The sequence below is a fragment of the Erinaceus europaeus genome, chromosome X, assembly GCF_950295315.1.
Source record: "Erinaceus europaeus chromosome X, mEriEur2.1, whole genome shotgun sequence".
In the NCBI taxonomy this organism is placed as follows: Eukaryota; Metazoa; Chordata; class Mammalia; order Eulipotyphla; family Erinaceidae; genus Erinaceus; species Erinaceus europaeus.
In genome coordinates this window covers 74,265,124-74,290,618 of record NC_080185.1, presented here as the reverse complement: position 1 = coordinate 74,290,618, position 25,495 = coordinate 74,265,124, and the positions used below count along the sequence as shown (strand labels likewise).

At 39.8% G+C, this 25,495-nt stretch overlaps 1 protein-coding gene across 4 annotated transcripts in view; it reads right to left on the bottom strand.

The window, feature by feature from the left end:
• PHKA1 (phosphorylase kinase regulatory subunit alpha 1) overlaps positions 1-25,495 on the bottom strand; it is a 254,836-nt gene that overhangs the window by 16,203 nt on the left and 213,138 nt on the right. The window lies entirely within an intron of this gene.

Here is a 25,495-nt window from a genome sequence, read left to right as displayed (position 1 = left end):
TTCCCAGAGTAAGAATGAGAGGAAGGGAAAGAAAGCATTCTATAGGAGATAATAGCTGAGAACTTCACTATTTAAACAACATAAGGGGGGGTTGGGCAGTAGCTCAGCAGGTTAAGTGCACATGCGCAAAGCACAAGGACTGGAGTAAGGATCCCGGTTCAAGCCCCTGGCTCCCCACCTGCAGGGGAGTTGCTTAACAGGCAGTGAAGAGGTCTGCAGGTATCTTTCTCTCCTTCACTCTATCTTCCCTTCCTTTCTCCATTTCTCTGTCATATCCAACAATGATGACATCAACAAAAACAACAACAATAAAAAACAATAAGGGCAACAAAAGGGAAAATAAATTTAAAAAGTATTTAAAAACAACATAAAGGGGGCAGAGCCAAGATGACGACTTGGAAACAGCAGCTGGCATGAGCTCCAAAAAGCAGCAGTTTGTGACCTGGGATTCTCTGGAGAGGGTAGGATATTGGGCCGTCAGTAGGAGAGTGAACAAGGGCTGGTCAGGGAGACACCAAGGAGGAGGCCTATAACCCACTCTTGGGCTGGCAAATGGAGGCCAGGGGGACAAAGAAAGGAAAGCTAATACTATAACTGAACTGAACAAAGAAGCTGACGGAAGGGAAAGCAGGCTAACAGAAGCAGAAAACAGAATTTGCCAGACAGAGGATGAGCTAGAGAAAACTAATAAAGAGGTAAGAGAGCTCAAAAAGAGATTGAGAGACATTGAAAACAACAACAGAGACTTACAGGATGATCTCAAAAGAAGTAACATTCATTAACTGGCCTGCCAGAGGAAGAAAGAGAGGAAGGGGAAGTAAACATTCTAGAGGAAATAATAAAAGAAAACTTCCCAGACCTAACCAACAGAAAGGACATTAAGATTCAAGAGACTCAGTGAGTCCCAATCAGAATCAATCCAGACCCGAAGACACAAAGATACATCATAGTTACAATGAAAGAAGTAAGGATAAATAAAGGATCCTAAAGGCTGCAAGAGAAAAATCAAAAAGTCACATACAGGATAAAACCCATAAGACTATTTGCAGACTTCTCCACTCAAACTCTAAAAGCCAGAAGAGAATGGCAAGATATCTATGGAGCCCTCAATGAAAAAGGGATTCAACCAAAAATAATATATCCTTCTAGACTTTCATTCAAACTAGATGGAAGGATCAAAAGCTTCTCAGACAGTCAACAGTTAAAGGATGCAACCATGATCAAGCCTGCTCTGAAAGAGGTTCAAAAAGACCTCTTACAAACAAGAACATCACCATAATACTTACCATATATCAGAGCAAACAAAAAATTGTTGAATAATGGCACTACAATACATTAAATCCATAATATCAATAAATGTCATTGGCTTAAACTCACCCATTAAAAGGCACAGAGTGGGAGGATGGATCAGAAAACACAACACAACCATATGCTGTGTGCAAGAATCTCACCTGACCCAACAAGACACACACATAATTAAAGTGGCAGGATGGAAAACTATCATACAGGCTAAAGGACCACAAAAAAAGGCAGGAACAGCCATTCTCATCTCTGACACAAGACTTTAAATTAAATAAAGAAATAAAAGATAGGCAAGACCATAACATAATTATTAGAGGATCATTCAACCAAGTAGATTTAACAATTATTAACATCTATGCACCCAATGAGGGCCCATCTAAATACATCAAACACCTACTGAAAGAACTACAAAAATACATCAATAGTAATACAATAATAGTTGGAGACTTCTACACCCCACTCTCACACTTAGATCAATGAAGCAGAGAATCAACAAAGAAATAAGAGAATTAAATGAAGAGATGGACAGACTAAACCTCTTGGATAATTTCAGAGTTCTTAACCTCCCTAAAACAGGAATAAACATTCTTTTCAAATCCACACAGCACATCCTCAAGGATTGACTGAAAATTAGGCCACAAAGACAGTATCAATGAATTCAAGAGCACTGACATCATCCCAAATATCTTCTCAGACCACAGTGGAGTAAAGCAAACATTCAACATCAAATAGAAAATTACTAAAAGTCACAAAATTTGGAAACTCAACAATATGCTGCTTAAGAATTGCTGGGTCAAAGAGGCACTCAAGCAAGAAATTCAAATGCTCCTGGAAACAAATAAAAATGAAGACACAAGCTATCAAAATATTTGGGACACAGATAAAGCAGTACTGAGAGGGAAACTCATAGACATACAATCACATATTCGAGAACAAGAAAAAGCTCAAATAAATTACCTTACTACACACCTTAAGGACATACAGAAAGAGGAATAAAGGAACCCTAAAAGACAGAAATCACTAAAATTAGAGCAGAAATAAACAACATCAAAAATAAGAGAACCATACAAAAGATCAATTCTTCTTCTTCTAGCGTTTGCCCTTCTTCCGTAGCCAGTCAACAGCGTCAGGTTGAGCCTGATGTAAAGTTTCGAGACCTCCTTTGAATCTGGAGAGGTGGCAGTCGTTGACTATGTGGGTCATAGTCTGTCTGGAGCCGCAGGGGCAGTTCGGGTCATCTCTGGCTCCCCAACGATGGAACATAGCGGCGCACGGGCCATGGCCTGTTCGATAGCGATTGAGGAGGACCCAATCATAACGTGCTAGGTCAAAGCCGGGTTGACGCTTACAGGGGTCTGTGATGAGGTGTTTGTTCTTTACCTCAGCTGACTGCCAACTCTGTTTCCAAGAGTCTGGAACAGAGAAGTTCAGTGTAGGCGTAGGGGACCAGATTGGGTGACGAGACATCAAGCATTGGACAGGGTGGGCGAAGATATCCACGTATATTGGCAGGTCCGGTCGAGCGTAGACGTGGGAAATGAACTTAGATGATGCTGCATCCCGACGAATATCTGGCGGGGTGATGCTGCTAAGAACTGGCAGCCATGGAACCGGGGTGGAATGGATGGTTCCAGAAATTATCCTCATGGAGGAATATAATTTGGAATCGACTAAGTGGACATGGGGGCTACGGAACCATACTGGGGCACAGTATTCTGCAGTGGAATAGCATAATGCCAGAGATGATGATCATAGTGTGGAAGCAATTGTGCCCCATGAGGAGCTGGCCAGTCTTGCAATGATGTTATTCCTCGCGCCCACCTTTGCTGCAGTTTTTATGAGATGTTCGTGAAATGACAGAGTGCGATTGAGAGTAACGCCAAGATAGACTGGCTGGGCTTCATGCCGGATTCTCGAATCGCCAAGCTGCACATTAAGCTCACGCGAGGCCAAGGCATGTGTATATGGAAAACAGATGATACTGTTTTTGCAGTGCTAGGGATTAGTTGCCATTTTTTACAGTAATCAGATATCAGAGACATGTCTTTCGTGAGTGTTTCCTCGAGGATGTCGAACTTGGATGCCTGAGATCAATGAAGTCTAATATTGGCATTTTGAACAATTAAACAAGATTGACAACCACCTAGCCAGATTCACCAAAAAAAAAAAAAAGGGAAAAGACTCAAATAAATATAATTGTAAACAACAGAGGAGTGATCACACTGACACCACAGAAATCCAGAAACTCATGCAAAACTCTCATGAAGAACTATACTTCACCAAGCTAGAGAATCTAGAAGAAATGGAAGAATTCCTAGAAACATATGCCCTTCCAAAACTGAACCAAGAAGAACTACAAAACCTAAATTCACAAATCACAGACAAAGAAATCAAAACAGTTATTAAGAATCTTCCCAACAATGAAAATCCTGGACCAGATGGCTTCACAAATGAATTCTACAAAACCTTCAGGAAACAGTTAATACCTATAATTCTAAAGTTCTTGCACAAGATTGAAGCAACAGGAACACTCCCTTCCACCTTCTATGAAGCCAACATCACCCTGATACCAAAAGCAAATAGGGACAGAACAAAAAAGGAAAACTGCAGACCAATATCTCTGATGAACATAGTTGCCAAAATATTAAACAAGATACTGGCCAAATGGATACAGAAGCATATCAAAAATATTGTTCTTCACAAACAAGTGGGGTTTATCCCAGGAATGCAAGGCTGGTTCAACATACATAAGTCAATCAATGTCATTCACCACATCAATAAAAACAAGAACAAAATCCACAGGATTGTCTCAATAGATGCAGAGAAAGCCTTTGACAAAATCCAACACCCATTCATGCTCAAAACTCTACAAAAAATGGGAATAGATGGGAAATTCCTCAAGACAGTGGAATCCATATATAGCAAACCTACAGCTAACATCATACTCAACTGACAGAAGCTGAAAGCATTCCCCCTCAGATCGGGGACTAGACAGGGCTCTCCATTATCATCATTACTCTTCAAAATAGTATTGGAAGTTCTTGCCAAAGTAATCAGGCAAGAGAAAGAAATCAAAGGAATGCAGATTGGAAGGGAAGAAGTCAAGCTCTCACTATTTGCAGATGATATGATAGTGTATATAGAAAAACCTAAAGAATCCAGCAGAAAACTACTGGAAGTTATTAGGCAATATAGGAAGGTGTCAGGCCACAAAATAAATGTACAAAAATCATTGGCATTTCTTTATACAGACACTAAATCTGAAGAAGAGCTCATTTAGAAATCAATCCCATTCACTGTTGCAGCAAAATCAATAAAATACCTAGGAATAAACCTGACCAAAAAAGTGAAGGACTTTTATACTGAAAACTCTGTGTACTATTCAAGGAAATAGAAAATGATAGCATGAAATGGAAAGACATCCCATGCTCATGGATTGGAAGAATTAAATAATCAAATGAATATTCTCCCCAAAGCCATATACAAATTTAACGAGATACCCATCTAATTTCCACTAAGCTTCTTTAAGAGAATAGAACAAAAACTACAGTCATTTATCTGGAACCAGAAAACACCTAGAATCACCAAAACAATCTTGAGGAAAAGAAACAGAAATGGAGGCATCACAGTCTCAGATCTCTATATTATAAGGCCATTTTCATCAAAACAGCCTGGTACTGGAACAAAAATAGGTACACATACCAGTGAAACAGAATTGAAAGCCCAGAACTAACCCCCCCACACACACTTATGGACATCTAATCCTTGATAAGGGGGCCCAAAGTATTAAAGGGAAAAAGGAAGCTCTCTTCAATAAATGTTGCTCGGAAAACTGGGTTGAAACATACATAAAAATGAAACTGAACCACTTTATCTCACTAGACACAAAAGTCAACTCCAAATGGATCAAGAACCTGCATGTTAGACTAGAAACTATTAAATACTTAGAGGAAAACATTGGTGGAACCCTTTATCACCAAAGCCTCAAAGACATCTTTGATGATACAAACCCAACTGTAAGGAAGACTAAAGCTTAAACAAATCAGCGGGACTACATCAAATTGAAGACCTTCTGCACTGCAAAGGAAACTATCATTTAAACATATAGAGCTCTCACAGAATGGGAGAAGATCTTCACATGCCATTCATCAGACAAGAGACTAATAACCAAAATATATAAAGAGCTGAGCAAACTTAACAAAAAAAGCAAATGACCCCATTCAAAAATGGGCAGAGGATATGAACAGAACATTCACTACAGAGGAGATCGAAAAGGCTAGAAAACACATGAAAAATTGCTCCAGGTCACTCATTGTCAGAGAAATGCAAATAAAGACAACACTGAGATACCACCTCACTCCTGTGAGAATGGCAAACATCAAAAAGGACAGCAGCAACAAATGCGGGAGAGGTTATGGGGACAAATGAACTCTTATGCACTGCTGGTGGGAATGAAAATTGGTCCAACCTCTGTGGAGAGCAGTCTGGAGAACTCTCACAAGGCTACATTTCTTCTCCCAGTATTTCTTCTCCTAGGGATATACCCCAAGGACTCCATAACTCCCAACCAAAAAGATATGTGTACACCTATGTTCATAGCAGCACAATTCGTAATAGCTAAAACCTGGAAGCAACCCAGGTGCCCAACAACAGATAAGTAGCTGAGAAAGCTGTGGTATATATTCACAATGGAATACTACGCAGCTATTAAGATCAATGAACCCACATTTTTTGACCTATCTTGTATGGAGCTAGAAGGAATAATGTTAAGTGAGCAAAGTCAGAAAGATAAAGATGAGTATGGGATGATCCCACTTATAAACAGAAGCTGAGAAAGAAGAACAGAAAGGGAAACTCAAAGCAGGATTTGACTGAATTTAGAGTAGGGCACCAAAGGCAAAACCCTGAGTTGAGGGTGAGGGTAGGTGTTCTGCTTCACAGGTTGGGGGAGGGGGAAGAGGAGGATAATAGGATGGGACATAGATTTTTGGTGGTATGAATGGTGTTTACATACACTTCTATTAATTTTTAGTCATATAAATCACTACTTAATTAATATGAGAAAGAAAAATTAATTAAATGTCTCAAACTTTATAATGCACAGACCAGAAGCTAAGTCTTCAATATGTTGATTCTCTTAACAGCTTAGACCAGGGAGAACAGAAGCAACTGGTGGCACAACTATATACAAAAAATGTCAAAAGACATAAATTATGGTGATGGTGTGTATGATACAGCAAAGTCTAACAAAGGGATATTTCAAAGTTAACACAATTGCCAAATAATGTGATTATAGCAACAACCATCTATTGCCATCTGAAATCCTAAGACAGCAGGAACCTCCCGCTTCCTCTATAGAGCCTATATTTCTCCCAGTCCTGGAACCTCTAATGTGGGGCTCACTTTTCTGTATGCTTCTCTCAGTCCATACCAAATGATATTGCTTCCACCACTCCCAACCTAATCAGTGCAACGAGTACCACCTCAGCATGCTTCACTTCAGTCTGTGTCCAGAGATGTCACGCGTGGAATGTCAGCCCTTCAGCCTTATCACTAGGGTGAGACCTTTCCTTTCTCATAGGATTATCTAATTCCAGGTGGCACACTTCCTAACAAAGTCCCAAAACCTAGATATAGACCAGGTCTCATCAGATAGAGCATATGTTCACATTTTTCCATAAATTAGGGCAAAATATATACCTGAAAGCAAAAGTACACAATAGTCTGCAGTGAGTCAGTATAAAGTTTCTAATGAAATAGTGTCTACTTAGATTCAGATACCCTCCTCATCTACTTCTTATTAAACTTCCCTCATTCACTCCAAAGCTAACCTTATCAAAGAAAGGACTGTAAAACCTGAATAACAGAAGAGACTGGCATATCTTTTATAAATTTTTTAATTTAAAAAAGGAGACATTAAAAAAACCATAGGATAATATTGGTACAATTCCACAAAATTCCCACCACGAGATCTCTGTATCCCATGCCTTCCTCTGACAGCTGATAGCTTTCCTATTCTTTACCCCTCTGGGAGTATGGAACCAAGGTCATTGTGGGATGCAGAAGGTGGAAGGTCTGGCTTCTATAATTGCTTCCCTGATGAACATGGGCAGTCAAAGGTCGATCCATACTCCCAGCCTGGAGACTAGCATATCTTAACGATGACTCTTTAGTCACTATCAGGCCACCTAATCAGCTGGGGCAGGCCCTAGCTGGGGAGTCCTGAGATTCCCAAACAGACATAATGGGCCTAGACCTCGAATAAATCCCTCTCTCCATTGTTACTGGTCATTTCTATCAGAAACAACACAATAGACCACTTTGTGGGCCCCCAGAGGACCTTGCCCCCAACTTGGATCAACAACCATAGAGAATATTCCATCCTCCCAAGGGAGGCTGGTCAACATACTCTATGCTACACCTGAGGAAGATGGGTCCTGCTATAGGGGCAGCTTGGAACGTTCCTACTCGTGACCACAGAATGTGATCTCAGATCTACAGGAATGCAGAGGTCACATAGGCTCCAAGCTGAATATAGTCCCCATATCAGATCAGATAAAATCTATGGGGTTTACAGGCAACAGTATTTATACAATTTTCCCATATTTGGGAGCTATTCTCTCCCCGCATCCAGCTTTCTGCTTTTTCCAGCCATGACATCATCTCCCTGGACAATAACTTGGACGCACCTGAATATCAGATTTCTGGCACAGGGAAATAAAAAAAGAAAAACAAAAAGATAAAAAAACTAGTATAGCCACAGGCCCTTTGGAATATAACTTCTTCTTCTTCTTCTAGCATTTGCCCTTCTTCCGTAGCCAGTTAACAGCGTCAGGTTGAGCCTGATGTAAAGTTTCGAGACCTCCTTTGAATCTGGAGAGGTGGCAGTCGTTGACTATGTGGGTCATAGTTTGTCTGTAGCCGCAGGGGCAGTTTGGGTCCCCAGCAGTGGAACATAGCGGCACACCAGCCATGGCCTGTTCGATAGCGATTGAGGAGGGCCCAATCATAACGTGCTAGGTCAAAGCCGGATTGACGCTTGCAGGGGTCTGTGATGAGGTGTTTGTTCTTTACCTCAGCTGACTGCCAACTCTGTTTCCAAGAGTCTGGAACAGAGAAGTTCACTGTAGGCGTAGGAGACCAGATTGGGTGACGAGACGTCAAGCGTTGGACAGGGTGGGCGAAGATATCCGCGTATATTGGCAGGTCCGATCGAGCATAGACACGGGAAATGTACTTAGATGATGTCGCATCCCGACGAATATCTGGCGGGGCGATGTTGCTAAGAACTGGCAGCCATGGAACCGGGGTGGAATGGATGGCTCCAGAAATTATCCTCATGGAGGAATATAATTTGGAATCGACCAAGTGGACATAGGGGCTACGGAACCATACTAAAACATGCCTACTAGCTATCTATAAAATGGAGACCCACCCCAACTCTTCATTTGAACTATTCCAGCCTTTAGGTTCATGATTGGTCAACAATTTTTTTGGCTTGGTATGTTAACTTTCTTTTCAGCCACCAGGTTCCAGATGCTACTGTGATGCCAACCAGACTTCCCTGGACAGACAAACCCCACAAATGTGTCCTGTAGGTCCGATTCCCCAGAACCCCGCCCCACTAGGAAAAGAGAGAGGCAGGCTGGGAGTATGATCAACCTGCCAATGCCCACATTCAGCAGGGAAGCAATTACAGAAGCCAGACCTCCCACCTTCTGCATCCCACAATGACCTTGTATCCATACTCCCAGAGGGTTAAAGAATAGGAAAGCTATCAGGGGAGGGGATGGGATACGTAGTTCTGATGGTGGGGATAGTTTGAAGTTGTAACCTTCTTATCCTATGGTTTTGTCAGTATTTCTTTTTTATAAATAAAATAATAAATTAAAAATAAGTAAACAAAAAATAGAAAGGGCATAAATATTCAAGAATCCCAGAGAGGCCTAAACAGAATTGACCCAAATCTAAAGACAAGAAGACACATCATATTTAGAATGAAAAGGAATAAGGATAGATAAAGATTTTGAAGTTTGCAAGAGAAATACAGACAGCCACACACAGAGGGAAAAAAAACCCATAAGATTATCAGTAGATTTCTCCACACAAACTCTAAAGGCCAGAAGAGAATGGCAAGATATACACTGGATGTTCAATGAGAATGGCTTTACACCGAGTCTACTGTATCATGCTAAACTGTCATTCAGACTATATGAAGGTATAAAAACCTTCTCAGGTGGTCCGGGAGGTGGCGCAATGGATAAGGCATTGGACTCTCAAGCCTCATGGTCCTGAATTCCATCCCCAGCAGCACATGTACCAGAGTGATATCTGGTTCTTTCTTTCTCTCCTATCATTTCTCATGAATCAATAAATAAAATTAAAAAAAAACTTCTCAGACAAGTAACACTTGAAGGAATCAACTATTACCAATCCTGCCCTGCAAGAAGTCCTGAAAGGTCTCTAAAAACAATCACAACACCACCAAAAGCATGCCATATATCAGAACACTCTAAGAGTTTAGAATAATGGCATTAAAATGTCTTAAATATATAATATCAGTAAATGTCAGTGTATTGAATTCACCCATTAAAAGGCAGAGTAGGAAGATGGATGAGAAAATGTAACCCAACCACATACTCTCTGAAGAAAACCCACCTAACTCAACAGGATAAACACAGACTTAAAATCAAAGGATGGGAAAGTATCATACAAGCCAATGGACCACAATAAGGGGCATAAAAAGATATTCTCATATCTTACACACTTGATTCTTGAAGCTAAATAGACACACTGACCAGTGGAATAGAATTGAGAGCCCCACACTTTGGACATCTAATCTTTGACAAAGGCTGAGGAACATGTGAAAAATGCTCCAAGTCATTGATTGTCAGAGAAATGCAAGTAAAGAGAACAATGAGATACCACTTCACTCCTGTGAGAATGTCATACACCAGAAAAGGCAGCAGCAAAAAATCCTGGAGAGTCGTGGGGACAAAGGAATCCTCCTGCACTGCTGGTGGGAATGTAAATTGGTCCAACCCTGTGTTGAGAGCAGTCTGGAGAACTCCCAGAAGGCTAGAAATGAAGCTACCATATGACCCTTCAATTCCTCTCCTGGGGATATATTCTAAGGAACCAAAAACACCCATCCAAAAAGATTTGTGTACACATATGTTCTTGGCAGCACAATTTGTAATAGCCAAAACCTGGAAGCAACCCAGGTGTCCAACAACAGATGAGTGGCTGAGCAAGTAGTGGTGTATATATACAATGGAATACTACTCAGCTGTAAAAAATGGCGATTTCATCATTTTCAGCCTATCATGGATGAAGCTTGAAGAAACCATGTTAAGTGAAATAAGTCAGAAACAGAAGGAATGAATATCGGATGATCTCACTCACATGTATTAGTTGAAAAACAATATCAGAAGAGAAAACACTAAGCAGAAGTTGGACTGGAATTGGTGTACTGCAACAAAGTAAAAGACTTTTGGGGGGGAGTTCAGGTTCTGGAACAAGATGACAGAGGACCTAGTGGGTCAAGGACCTGGGTTTAAGCTCCCAGTCTCCACTTGCAGTAGGGGAAAGGCTCCATGAGTTTTAACGCAGTGTTGTAGGTATCTCTCTTCCTTTCTCTCCCCCTCTTTATCTCCCCTTCCTCTCAATTTCTCTCTGTCACTATCCTAAAGAAATAAACTAATAATATATTAAAAAAGAAATAAAGAAAGGGGAAACAAAGATTAAAACTCAATTAAATAGAGGGGGCTTGATGGTGGTGTATCCAGTAGAGTACACATGTTGTGTTGCTCAAGGATTTGGGTTCAATCCCTAGCCCCCACCTGCAGGGAGGACACTTCATGAATGGTGAAGCAGTGCTTCAACTATCTCTCTTTTTCTTCCAGTCCCCACTTTCCTTCTCATTTTTTCTGTTTATATCCAAAAAGAAAGAAAGAAACCAAAAATGAAAGAAACCAAGAAGGAAAAGAAAGAAGGAAGGGGGAGTGGGGCAGTAGTGCAGCAGGTTAAGCGCACATGGCACAAAGTGCAAGGACTGGTCTAAGAATCCCACTTTGAGCCCTGGCTCACTACCTTCAGGGGAGTCGCTTCATAGGCAGTGAAGCAGGTCTGCAGGTGTCTATCTTTCTCTACCCTTCTCTTTCTTCCCCTCCTCTCTCCATTTCTCTCTGTCCTATCCAAAAATGACGACATCAACAACAATAATAAATACAACAACAAAAAAACAAGGGCAACAAAAAGGAAATAAATAAATAAAAATTTTTTAAAAAGAAAGAAGGAATGATAGAGAAAGAAAGAAAGGAAGGAAGAAAGAAAGAAGGAAGGAAGAAAGAAAGAGGAAGATAAATGTTATCTGGGAGGTGGTGGAGTGAATAAAGCACTAGACAGTCAAGCATGATTCTGCATTCAGTCCCCAGCAGCACATATACCAATATACCAGAGTGATATCTCTCTCTCTCTCTCTCTCTCTCTCTCTACCTATCACTCTTTATGAGTAAATAAATAAGATCTTTACAAAAGAGGAAAATAAAAATGGCTGGCAGGAGTGGTGGATTCAATGTGTAAGTACCAAGGCTCCAGAAATAACACTGATTTCAAAAATCATTATCTAATTGGTCTATTGTAGCAGATGCAGGAACTTTAAAGGAGGGAGGAGATGGGTATGATAAATATGATAATTAATAGGGTAATTTTGTAAAAGAATATTAGATCTCTAAAAAGAGAATTATATAAGCTGTTTGTAATTTGTTACTTTATTTGTAAAAAATATGAGCTCATGCATGTTATGTAGAGGGAGGAAGGAGGTGGGAGAGGACCAAAAACGGGATGCAGGCTCAGCAAGTAAGAACAGACGAAGAGGCTATTTAGTAGAGTCTGTAGTGTGCTGACATTTATTATGGGGAGATGTTAAACTGTATACCTATGATGACAACTAACTTGAAAAAAAACTCAACATCTCATCATAAGTTGATCAAAAAAGTGATCCGATAAAATAAAGAAACAGAAAAAGCAAAAATTCAGAGTAATACTTTAATTAATTATGGCCTATTGGAGTAGATCAAAAAGCTTTAAAGGAAGGAGATGGAAGACAGTTGAAAGGAGTGGAGTGCAGACCCAGTGCATTATGATGCGGGGAGATGATTAAGTTGGCAAAAAAGTTTGATATGCTGACACCAATTATGGGGACATATAAAACTACATCTGTGACAAGAAGTACCTTGTAAATTTTCCAAAAACATTTCTCCCAAAACATGATAAAAATTCAATTAAATAGATAGGTCAAGGTAGAACTGTAACAATTTAGGTGGGAATGTGAACTTCAAATTCTAAATATATAGTGAATTTCTAAGTAGTTCTCTTTGATCATAAAAATATATAATACCTTCAACAAATCACTCTCAACCAAAAATAATAATACTTGTTAACAGCATCAGTTTAATTCTTCAGTATAAAATGCAGTTATTTCACCTTTCAGACAGGAAAACACTCAATTATCCAAATTATGTGGCAGAAAAACTATAAAGTGCACATTTTCTATCACAAGGCTATAATTCCATTTTTTAACTGACTTAATAATGATTGACAAGACCATGGGATATGAGGGGTACAATTGCACTTAATTTCCAACACCAGAGTTCTATATCCCGTCCCCTCCAATGGAAGCTTTCCGATTCTTTATACCTCTGAGAGCATGGACCCAGGATCATTAGGGGGTACAGAATTCCTTTCTATGTTTGCTCTTAAATAATTTAAATATAAAAGAATACATGGTAAGCATATTCAAGTTAGATATGCTTCAAATTAAAAGTTAAGCATTGGTACCTTTTTCCTAAATGGATTCTTATTCCTAGAAAAATTTCCATTTCACCTCTTTCTACATGTGCTTTACAAACTACACTGACTGTCAGCATAAATTTTGATAACAGAAGTATTAGTTGTAAACTTTTTTTTTAAAATGCGACCAAAGACATCAAATTATAACCTTCTCAACTAGGATAATTTGAAATCATACGATCTCTAAATTATGAAAGAATCTGTTGAAGTTTGTGTTAACTGTTTCTTTACATAATGCAATTATCTCATCAATTTTAATCTACAGGTAAACATGAGTAAGACTAATATGTGATGGAGCAGCAGCAGCTTTGCTTCTCTCCTCTCCTCTCCTGGGTCAACTAGGAATATCAAAGGAGAACACCTGGGACCTCAATAGGACGGGGATGGAACGACTTCAGGAACCCACCAAATCACCGGTGAGTGCAAACACGTGTGGCTCCTGGACAGAGAAGCTAGGAAGAGATTAAGTGGCTGGTAACAGTCCAGCAGTTTGCCAGTTGAGACACCACCTCCAGACTATTTCAGCAACAAAAAGATGGCAGAAGGGAGAAAAAGACTCCCCTGAGACTCACCAAATGCGACTGTAAGTCTCCATTACTACTGCCCTCAGAATCTGGAGCAGTGGCAAGGAGGCCCTGAGCTGACACCAAGGGACAGAGAATTAACAAGGAAAAGCAGGAGAAGATCAATACCTCAGTAGCCTAGTGGTGGGGCTGTAATAGTCTCTTTACATAACCACTGGATTATCTCTGCCCCGCCCCACTTTATCTCTTGGTCAGGAGTCAGTGATTAAGCTAAAAAACCTCAGGCTCCCATAGCCTACAGGGATATAAAAGAACAAAAGAGGCTTTAAGCCATTGAGCTCTAACTTAGGGATTAAAATACTATTGAAACAACTGTCAACTTCCAGAACTTTGAACCCTTTAATTACTGTACTTAGACACAAGTCAGTCCAAGCAAGAGTGAACAGTAATTTGAAAAGTACTGAGAGAGGGACCTCATAACATACCATATAAAATTGTTAAACCAACAAGAATAAGTATTAGATAAATTAACCAGGACAAGAGTAGAGCTAAAAGTGTGAAGCACAAAATAATGAGGTCAACATCCAAACACTAGTTAAGGAAATAATCACAGGACTGAGTAAAGAGTTTGAAAGAATTGTCACCGGAAATGCAGAAACAAAAAATGGGACTTTGGAAGAAAACACTAATTATCTCAAGGTTATTAGAGAGCTGAAAGCTGAAATAGCTGAACAAGCTAAAACAGTATCAGAACAGGGTAACAAAATAGATGAACTCTACAAAACAATAGAGGGGAGAGAGAATAGAATAAATGAAGCTGAAGACAAAATTAGACGGATCAAGAATGAATTTGAGACAACTAAAAAAGTAAGAGATCTCAAAAAGAGATAAAGAGATTCTGAAAACAACAACAACAGAGACCTATGGAATGACTTAAAAAAACTGCATTACTGGCTTATCAGAGGAAGAAAGAGAGGGAGTGGAAGAAAGCATTCTTCAGGACATAATAGCTGAAAACTTCTCTAGTATAGACAACATAAATTACATAAAGATTCACGAAGCCCAGAAGGTCCCAAACAGAATTAACAACAGACTTCAAGACACCAAGACACACCATATTTAGAATGTAAAGGAATAAGGTTAAAGAAAGGATCCTGAAGGATGCAGGAGATAAACAAAGAGTCACCTACAGAGGAAAACCCATAAGATTAGCAGCAGACTTCTCCACACAAACAATACAGGCCAGAAGAGAATGGTAAGATATCTATTTAGTGCTCAGTGAGAAAGGCTTTCAACCAAGAATACTGTATCCTGATAGACTGCCATTCAGACTAGATGGAGGCATAAAAACCTTCTCAGACAAGCAGCAGTTGAAAGAATGAACTATCATCAAGCCTGCCCTGAAAGAAGTTTTGAAAAAATAGTCAGACCACCAGAAATATGCCATATATCAGAACACTCTAAAAATCTACAAGAATGGTGTTAAAATATCTTCAATCTATCTTATTAATAAATGTCAATGGCCTGAATTCACCTATTAAAAAGCACAGAGTAGAAAGATGGATCAAAAACACAACTGAACAATCTGCTGTCTACAGGAAACCCACCTAACTCAACAAGACAAACACAGACTCAAAGTGAAAGGATGGAAAACTATCATACAGGGCAATGGCCCACAAAAAGGGGCAGGAAGAGCAATTCTCATATCTGACAAGGTAGACCTTAAAATAAATAAAATTTTAAAAGATAGGGATGGAAAGCACTTAATGGTTAGTGGATCAGTCAATCAAGAGGACTTGACAATTATTAACATCTATGCACCCAATGAGAAGCCATCTAAATAATCAAACATCTACTGAAAGAGCTACAAAAATATATTAACAGCAACACAGTCATAGTAGGGAACTTCAACACCCCACTCTCTCAAAGACATGAGGGAGCTAAATGAGGAGATAGACATGAGGGAGCTAAATGAGGAGATAGATAAACTAGAACTATTGGACATTTTCAGAGTCATTCATCCCAAGAAACTGGAATACACATTTTACTCAAGTTCCCATGGGTCATTCTCAAGGATAAACCATATGTTAGGCCACAAAGACATCATCAGCAAATTCAAGAACATAGAAATCATCCTAAGGATCTTCTCAAATCACAGTAGAATTAAACTAACACTTAACAATCAACGAAAGATTAGTAATAGTCCCAAAATGTGGAAGCTCAACAGTACACCACTCAACAACTACTGGGTCAAAGAGGAAATCAAGGAAGAAATCAAAATGTTAGGGCAACAAAAAGGTAATAAATATTTTAAAATAAACGAAATCAAAATGTTTCAAGAGTTCAAAAAATGAAGACACAAGCTATCAAACTATTTGGGACACAGCTAAGGCAGTACTGAGAGGGAAGTTCATAGCCATACAAGCACATATTAGGGAACAAGAAAAGCACAAATAAACAGCCTGACTGCACACCTTAAAGACCTAGAAGAAGAACAAAGGAACCCAAAAGCAACTAGAAGGACAGAAATAACTAAGGTTAGGGCAGAAATAAATAACACTGAAAGTATGAAAACCATACAAAAGGTCAACAAAAGTAAATGTTGGTTCTTTGAAAGAGTGAACAAAATCAACAAACCTTTAGCCAGACTAAAAAACAAAAAAGAGAGAAGACCTAAAAATTGGATTGTAAATGAAAGAGGAGATAGCACAACAGACACTGAAGAAATTGAACATATCATGTGAGGCTTCTATGAAGATCTATATGCCACCAAGCTAGAGAACCTGGAAGAAATGGACGATTTCCTCGATACCTATGAACTTCCAAAACTAAGTAAAGAGGAAGTAGATAACATGAACAGGCCCATCACAGCTAGTGAAATTGAAACAGTTATTGTTGGTATGCTTCTAAATTCTGCTTATAAGACCTTCTGTTTTGATCATCACATTAGGTTTGCTTGTATTACTTACAATGTGGTCTATTTACATAATCACTGTTTTACCTGGCTTCCACCTTGCCTGCAGGGTATTGATTGAATCCCCACTGGTTAGATGGAAGCTTTCTATGTTCTATTCACACTCTTTTTTTGCTCCGCCTCCTCTCCTAGTCATTTCCTTTCCCTTGCCACTTCTGGTGAAGAGATGTATAAAAGGCAATGTATCTGATTAATAAATGAGATATTACTTCCCAGCTCAGCCATCAGTCCCTGGTTGTTTGTCTACTGCCCGCAAAGCTAGAATAGCATCTGGCATCCCAAACTGGGACCGGCATATGGTGCCTGACGTGGGTCCTAACCCACCCATCATCCAGATAAGTAAACTTGGCTACCCATCCGCCATGGGTTGCCTTTCTACTTATGAAGAGGTTTCCCAAAGCTTCTACTCTTTCTTCATTGTTGGGACTATGTGTAGGCCTGATAGAGCTCAGGGAGAACCACCCCTGTCCTTGGATGGAGGTCTGAGAAGATAACCTCTTGGTAAGTCTCTCTCAACCGAGGTGAGCAAAAGGGGGGAAAACTCAGACCCCCAAGGCTCTCGTTTGAGCCCCTGTGATCTTTCTCTCCTTCTCCCTATCTTTTCACGCTCCAGGGAAGCTCGCAGAGAGGACACAGAGGGAGAACCTCAGCAGATCAGAACCCTGGCCAGGATCTCAGAAACTGAGTGTCCTTCCCATTTAATCTTAATGACTCTGACCTAATTTTTCCTCTCCCACTTTTGTGGCATTTGTTCTATACCCTCACCTAATTTCTGAGTCAAACAGACATTAAATTGAACCTAGGCATGGCCTTAAATCTTCTATTTCCTGCCTAAAAGGAAAAGCCTTTTTACTCTGCTCAGGTGGCAGCCAGAGCTCTCAGAAAGCATTAAACCAATTCTGAGTGAGATCTTATCTGGCTAGCAAGCTATTCTTCAAAGAAAGAAAGAAATCAAATAAGACATTCTAACTTAAAAGTTATTAATCAGTGAACCAGCACACACTTTTGATAGAAATTTAATGATTTGTTTCTTTAAAAATCTAAAATGTACCTTAGCCCAGAAAAGAACTTCCAAAGATTTTTCTTTGCGCGCGGCAGTAAACTAAACCTGCCTGTTTCATCCGTGCAGCCAATCATGTCATAGAGCTACTGCTCCACAGATTGGCAAAGACTTCAGTCAATCATTCCCCTAGCCACACCGCCCCTCCTGGGGGAGGCGTGGGAGAGTGGCTGTGAGCTAGAAATCCAAAAACTACTTTTCAAAAGGGAAAATTTTTCTTTTCACCAAGAATGTCTGTTTTGAGTCTGTGTGCTAACTTGTTTTCACTAATGTGTGTTAACCCTCTAAAATAACTAGAGTTTGCTTTAAGTTTTAAATAATATTTAGTTAAGCTGAATGTGATTTTAAAGATCCCGACTTGTAGAGTTGGCACACCTTTACCAGACTAAAATATAAGACAGTTTTGTCCTTCTGATAGCTAATATCAGCATCAATTCATTAGTTAGAGATTTTCCGAGATCTCTAGGCATGGTAAGATGCCTCTGCAGTCTCTCTCACTCCTGTGAGAATTCTAAATCTTACCAGCACCCCAATACCAACTACCACTGTTTGTAACAAATTCCATGTTTGTACTGGCTTTCTAATAACCCAGTCAGGGTAGAGCAGTGGCCTTTCCAGGAAAAAAGGGTTAAACATGATATTCCTGGCCTGATAAAAAAAATTTTATTCGGCAGATGTGATTCAACAAAATTACTTAGTGTAAAATTGTCATCTAAAAGAAATGTAACAGTAAAAATTTATTTTTGAACATTTAAGCTATGAGGTTTATCTTAGCATTTTAAGTAAAAGATCAATTAAGTTATGTACCTACCTTTGTTCATAGCTGCCCTAAGGGTGTGATAAGCTTTATGATAAGCAAAGATCCTAACAAACTAAGTTTAACATTTTACTTAAAATTGTTTAAGTGATTTTCAAAATTAAAAAAAAATAGTAAGCATTTTATCATGTCAACACATTAGGTATTGACTTTCTATAACATACTGGTATATTTTAATAAAGAGCCTTCTAAAATCATATGAAGGAACTTAAGCCAGTTTTAACCATTAAATCATCAATTATAGTAAACTTCTAACCTGGTACAAGTTTTCTTCCTAAGTAAATAATTACACATACAGTCTGCACATGACTGCTCATATGGTAAGATTTAAAACTAAACATTTTTCTTTTTTATTTATGGGTGTGTAAAGTCACTCATATCCTAAAAATTTTTTCATGTTTTTACAAGCCTCTTAGAATTTTAACGCTTGACCTGCCATAGTGAGAGCACTTTACTGGCTCCTGCTTTGTTTAAGATTCTGCTATTCAGACTTTTAAGATTAATCCCCATTGATAAAAGCCAATGCTCTCTGGCAGATTGATGTAACTCACCTGCCCATGTTTGGTAAAGAAAAACACGTTTTTTCCTCAATTGGTACTTTTTCTAAATTTATGTGGGCTACAACTCAAACAGAAAAAAGCTCAAAAACCGTATGAGCCATATGCTCTCCTGTTTTGCTTCAATAGACATATCCATTCCATGTATTTTTGTTCCCTTTAGAACATTACTGTCATCACAGTGTATCCCCTATACTATAACCCTTGAGCTCAATTAATAAAAAAGAAGGGGGATGCACCCCCCAGTATTCAGTTGGCTAAAGTGTCAATGAAGTAACTATACTAAACCTTCTTAGTATTTACAAAAATTCAAATTGTCCATTTATTATATCTCATTGACAAAGCCACCCACTTTTCCAGTCATAAAGACATATTTTTTTTCTTTTTTCTTTTTTCAACACTGGATGTCCATGTTTGTTTTCCTTTTATTATGGTGGATGCCATTACTGCTCTTGCAAAATCCACAGAGTCCCTGTTGGCAAGTCCTTACCATAAAGGACACCATGCCATTATATACTCCAGCTAACCTCACCAGCCTACCCAAGTCTTCTCTTTCTGCTGACCTACCACCTCTGACTTCAATTCCTCTTTATACAGAAGCCATTGGCTCTGACTTCATTCTTACATGTTTATTGACCTCTCACTTTTCTCCCAATGTTCCTCGATGTTCAAGGAACCTCACCCTGACTTCTAATGTATATGCACTTCCTCTGTTTGGGTTTTGGTGCAACGCCACCCCATATTTTCGTGTCAATTCTTCTCTACCTGGTCCTTGCCTCCTAGTTTCACTTATTCCACAGCTGACCCTCTATGAAGAAGAATTTCATCAATTGGTGCTGACGACCACCAGAGGACCAGACGTGCTGTTTCTTCCCCTGGCCATCACATCGACTGACTGCTTCCCTTAGACTTGCTGGTGGACTTTGGGACAATCTCTCTATGCTGCTGGACACATCGAAAATCAACTTCAACAGTCCATTTGACTTCACCTTGGACAGCTTGGAGCCTCTCCAGAGACAAATGAACTCCCTTGCTAAGGTGGTACTCCAGAACCACCATGGTTTGGACTTGATTTATGCAGAACAGTGTGACCTTTATCTAGCATTGCAGGAAGAATGTGTTTTTTCATAAATGAAACTAGATTTGTAGAACAGAATGTTGATACCTTGCACAAACTCAGCTGTGATATTAAGAATTACTTTTCCCCTTTCAGTACTAACTCCTGGTTCACTTCTCCTTTAACTGCTTGGCTTCTACCTCTCCTAGACCCTTTGCTAGCTATTGCAGTTCTATTGCAATTCCTCAAGAAACACGTACATGACATTACACATGTTACAGTGCAGAGGGTGTCTGTTCACCCTTACACTCGTATTCCTTTAGAGGAAATAAATGCTCTGACATTGATCCATAAACACTGTTTATTAATTAAAGAAATAAGGAGGACATGTTGGGATTATGTGTAAGCCTAATAGAGCTTAGGGAGAACCACCCCTGTCCTTGGATGGAGGTATGAGAAGATAACCTCTTGATAAGTCTCTCTCAACCGAGGTGAGCAAAAGGGGGAAAACTCAGACTTAGTTCTTTCCTTCTTGACTCTCAGGCCCACAGAAACCCCAATACTTCCCTCCATTAACCGCAGGCCACATGGCCGCAGATTCACTTATTCAAAGTCACCTTCTGATCACAGAAGAACACACCTTATCACACACCTCATCACACATCTCAGACCCTAGACAAGAGAAATTCCAAACTATATGGCTTTTTGATATCCATCTTTTCTCTGTCTCACCCTACGGGTTTAACCCCTATGCTTCTCTCAAATACCTTTGGATAATTAAGTTGCTTGTGTCATGGAGAATAACTGTCTTGTATCTCATCAATTCCTGTCATACCAGCCCCCTACCTTAGGGGCATGCCGACCGTTAAGAAACCTGTAATTTCTGACATATTTCAGTAATAATTCCCTTCATTTGTTTTTCTATTTAACTCATGTCCACCTTGCTAATAAACGAGTTCTGAGTTCTGGGCATGCTGGAGAGCTCTCTGGTGTCTTTTTCTTCGTGTCACCCTTGTCGTGAGCAAGAAAGAACCAGTCTGTTACCTTTCCCCTGGAGATAACCCCACCAGAGACACTGCCACTTCATGAGACAGTTTCTCTGTCTCTGGAACATTTTGCTCTGGGCCACACTTTGGTTCCCTGACCAGGAACTTTGGTTCCTTTTGACCATGATCATAGAGCTTGGGAGATGGATGGAGATTTCTCCTGGCACTTTCTGGACTCTCTCTGCCATGTTTCCTGAGGAGAAGGACTACATTTTGCGCTGGGCCACAATTTGGTTCCTTATGACCATAATCATAGAGCTTGGGAGATGCACGGAGATTTCTCCTTGGACTTTCTGGAATCCCTCTCGCATGTTTCCCACGGAGAAGGACTACTCTAACTTGAAAAGCATTCTCCAGTACCCTGGAAGTCCCCAAGAATGGAGACACGTGGTTAGTTCTACTCTCCTGATTCGATTCTTTCTTCTATGGGAAGACGTTCTTGGGGATGGATGCCTGCAATCCGGCAGGAACCGTCAGAAGCAACCTAAATGGAATTTCAAGGAGCCTTTTGGACTAGGACATCCTCTGGGGACTCATGATACTACATGGTGAGATCTAAATAATCTGGTTCAAGGTGCAAAAAACAAAAACTACCTACCACTTTTCTCTTGATTCCCCCTCGTTGTTCTCTCTGAATATCTTAAGTTTACTGTCTGCTTTCAGTTGTGTTTCATAAGAGAGTGATTTGAATGACTAAATTTTTGTATGACATTGACTTAAACAAATGCTGGACACAGCCATGATTTCTAGAGACATCCAGAAACAATCCAAAAAACTGTTTTTTCCTCTTTTGATTTTTTTACGTCTTGGTATAAATCTGAAACGTTTAATCCTCAAAACTGTATGAGTTATGGGCGGGGTAGATAGTGCAATGATTATGCTAATGATTCTCATTCCTGAGGCTTCTAACCATGGTTCTTCTATTGAGCTTATACTGTTTATACAACCTTGAAATCATACTAGAAAGGACTTCCAAAATTATAAAGGTACTTAAACCAATTATAATGGAGTTATCAATTATAGTACACTTCTAATCTGCTACAAGTTTTGCTTCACAAGTAAGTGAATTACAGCTGTTGTCTTCACATGAAAAAGCATCTGCTCAAATGGAATCCCTGGAAATCCATTTGGACCCCTGTTCTCTGACATCACCCACAAGATGGCATGACTACAGCAGCCCCCCCCCCCCAATCAATGTGACCTGGCATGACCTGAAGAAACAGATTCACAGACTCCAAAGCTCACTCTCTACAGAAAAGCAGAATTCCCGTGGCTGACCTTCCCCATCGAGACAGACGTGCAGCATTCCATCCCCTGGCATTTCTTCCGTGGTTATCTGCTTTGGACTGATGCTTCTATCGGACTTACTGGTACACTTCTTGGACACTTTATACAACTTTACAGCAGTTTTCTTTTACGCTGCTGAGTTTCTCAAAGACTAACCACAGCAGTCCATGAACTTTGCAGCCAGCAGCCTTGGGGACTCTATAGGCCACGGCCCCTCACCTGCAGGCTCTGTTCCCAGAGGTAGGAAACCCCCCCTCCTTACTAGTTCCTGCCCACAGAGGCAGGCAATGCCTTTTGAGGCATGAAACACCCCCAGAGGCAAGAGATGCCCCCAGAGGCAAGAAACACCCTTTTGCCTGCTAGGCACTTCCCTTTGAGTCAGGAAAAGCCCCCTCAGGCCTCCCCTTGGCATCACACTGGTTCTTGCTGCTCTCTTACTTGTTCCTCCATGTCTTCTGCCAGTTCTTTTGAAAATGCCTGTACGATATAGGTTTCTGTTCACCCCACACTCCTGATACTATGGCCATTAGTTAAAAAGAAAGGGGGAAATGTTGGTATGCTTCTAAATTCTGCTTATAAGACCTTCTGTTTTGATCATCACATTAGGTTTGCTTGTATTACTTATGATGTGGTCTATTTACATAATCACTGTTTTACCTGGGTCCCACCCTGCCTGCAGGGTATTGGTTGAATCCCCACTGGTTAGATGGAAGCTTTCTATGTTCTGTTCGCACTCTTTTTTTGCTCCGCCCCCTCTACTAGTCATTTCCTTTCCCTTGCCACTTCTGGTGAAGACATGCATAAAAGGCAGTGTATCTGATTAATAAACAAGATATTGCTTCCCAGCTCAGCCATGAGTCCCTGGTCATCTGTCTCCCACCCGTGAAGCTAGCCCAGCCTGGCAAGTTATCAAAAATTTTCCCAAAAATAAAAGTCCTGGATCAGATGGTTTTACAAATGAATTCTACAAAACCTTCAAAGAAGAATATCTCTACTTTTAAAAATTTTCCAGAAGATTGAAGACATTGGAATACTCTCTTCCAGCTTATATGAAGCCAACATCACTTTGATACCAAAAGCAGACAGGCACACAACAAAAAAGAATAATACAGACCAATATCTCTAATGAACATCAATGCTAAAATATTGAAGAAAATTTTAGCCAACCTAATCAGCAATACACTAAAAAGATTGTTCATCATGACCAAGTGGGGTTTATCCCAGGCATGAAAGGCTGGTTTAATATACATAAATCAATCAACATGATCCACCACATCAACAAAAGCAAGACAAAAAACCACATGGTCATATCAATAGATACAGAGAAAGCCTTTGACAAAAGACAACATCCCTTTATGATCAAAACACTAAAAAAAATGGGAATAGATGGAAAATTCCTCAAGATAGTGGAGTCTATATATAGCAAACCTACAGCCAACATCATACTCAGTGGTGAAAAACTGGAAGCAATTCCCCTCAGATCAGGTACTAGACAGGGATGCCCACAATCACTATTACTATTCAACATAGTGTTGGAAGTTCTTGCCATAGCAATCAAGAAGGAGCAAGGAATTAAAGACATACAGATTGTAAAAGAAGAAGTCAAACTCTCCCTATTTTCAGATGACATGATATTATACATAGAAAAACCTATGGAATCCAGCAAGAAGTTTTTGGAAATCATCAGGCAATACAGTAAGGTGTCAGGCTACAAATTAACATTCAAAAGTCAGTAGTATTCCTCTATGCAAACACTAAGTTAGAAGTTGAAATCTAGAAATTAACCCCTTTTACTATACCTACAAAAACAATAAAATATCTAGGAATAAATGTAACGAAAGAAGTGAAAGACTTGTATAGTGAAAATTATGAGTCACTACTCAAGGAAATAGAAAGGGACATAAAGAAGTGGAAAGATATTCCATGTTCATGATTTGGAAGAATTAACATCCTTAAAATGAATATACTTCAGAGGCAACCAGTGGCACAGCTATTTACAAGATACTGGGTACTATACAGCAAACCCTAACAAAAGGACTTTTCAAAGTTAACCCAATTACCAAATAATGTGATGATAACATTAACTATCCATTGTCTTTTTGAACCCCAAGACAGCAGGAACCTCACATCTCCACTAGAGAGCCTATATTTCTCCCAGTCCTGGAACCTTAGGATAGGGCCCATTTTCCCACATGCCTCTCCCAATCCATATCAAATAATATTGCATCAGCCGATTGCAAGCTAATCAACACAACGACTGCCACCTCAACATGCTTCAGCTCAGACTGTGTCCAGAGATTTCACGTGTGGAATGACAACCCTTCAGCTTCATTACTCGGGTGAGACCTTTCCTTTCATAGCATTCTCCAATTCCATCCCAGGTGGTTCACTTTCTAACAAAGTCCCAAAACCTAGATATAGACCAGGTTCTGTGAGAGAGAGCATATGTTCACACTTATCCATAAACTAGAGCAAAATATATACCTGAAAGCAGAAGTACACTAGAGTTTTCAGTGAGTATCCCCCTAACACTTCCTCTCCACTATTCCAACCTTTGGGTCCATGATTGCTCAACAATTTGTTTGGCATTGTATGTTAACTCTCTTTTCAGCCACCAGGTTCCAGATGCCATCAGGATGCCGGCCAGGCTTCCCTGGACTGAAGACCCCACCAATGTGTCCTGGAGCTCCGCTTCCCCAGAGACTCACCCTACTAGGGAAAGAAAGAGGCAGACTGGGAGTATGGACCAACCAGTCAACGTCCATATACAGAAGGGAAGCAATTACAGAAGCCAGACCTTCCACTTTCTGCAACCCACAATGACCCTGGGTCCATGCTTCCAGAGGGATAGAGAATGGGAAAGCTATCAGGGATATGGAGATTGGGTGGTGGGAATTGTGTGGAGTTGTACCCCTCCTACCCTATGGTTTTGTTAATTTATCCTTTCTTAAATAAAAAATAAATTTAAGAAAAAAAAGAGAATTATATAAGCTGTAATTTGTTACTTTAGTTGTAAAA